A 1,087-nucleotide genomic window follows, 5' to 3' on the forward strand; every position below is an offset into this window, starting at 1 on the left:
CTGTTTTGTTTAGTTTTCTTCTTGGAAAAAGTTATTAAAAACAAGTTTTTGTCTAAATTAAGGTGAATTCATGGTTCCCTTTTCCACATAATGTAACCGGTAGTGTTTATGATAAAAAAAATTTTTTTTTAATTATGTGATGGGTATCGGTGATCAGTATCGGTGTTCGGCCCTCATGGGTGATCGGTATCGGCATTAGTAATTCATTAGTAAAACACTGGTGTACGTTTATGTGAAATTAAAACAATTGTTATACTTGAATACCAGTTTTAAAGATATTGAATTTCATAAAGAACTGTCTTTATATGAAGTGTTTGGGTATAAATATTAGAGGTGTGCCGATCAATCGGCCACCGATCATAATCGGCTGATTTCCGTGAAAAAGTGTATGATCGGTGATCGCCGATCACGGTCTCTTGTTGCCGTTCACACAAACCGATCACCTGCATCTCATTTCGCAGCCTTGCTGTGAAGCTGATCTCCTCTTTCCTTCACACTGCGCAAACGCGCAGCAACAAGTCCTAAGCGATGTGGAACTATAACGCATTGTGTGAATGGGGAAGTTTGCGTGTTGCGCGGAAAATTGAAGCACGTCAAAATGCATCAACAGGACAAATCTAATATGGCATAAAAACAATGGCATACTTGACAGAGTTTGGCTATGTCGAGGCTCACTGTAGTGAAAAGACATATGGATTATCAGATAACAGGTAAAGCTGAGCTACAAACACTCACCTTTATTATTAGCATGACGGTCAGAAAGCTAAACAAATAACCCGCAAAATTATTTAAGTCTTCGAGCTGTGATGTGGTTCTGCTCTCGCTGTTGAACCGCTGCTATGCGCTACAGGTAGTAATATTTCACAGACAGAGCGCCGCTTCTGCTCCACCTGGTAGTGACTCTCACACCGAACCTGTTTAAAGCTGCAGCATCTAACTTAAAAAAATAAATTTTACATACTATTAAAACTTTTGCTGTCCTAACATGAGACAGATAATCTCTGAAAAAATAATCGATCTCCTCCCTGTTCTGCATAATTACTCTGCTCAGTCAGAAACAGCCAATCAGAACTAGCAGTAATCAGCT

This window comes from Poecilia reticulata, linkage group LG12 (genome assembly GCF_000633615.1).
Source record: "Poecilia reticulata strain Guanapo linkage group LG12, Guppy_female_1.0+MT, whole genome shotgun sequence".
Taxonomy (NCBI): domain Eukaryota; kingdom Metazoa; phylum Chordata; class Actinopteri; order Cyprinodontiformes; family Poeciliidae; genus Poecilia; species Poecilia reticulata.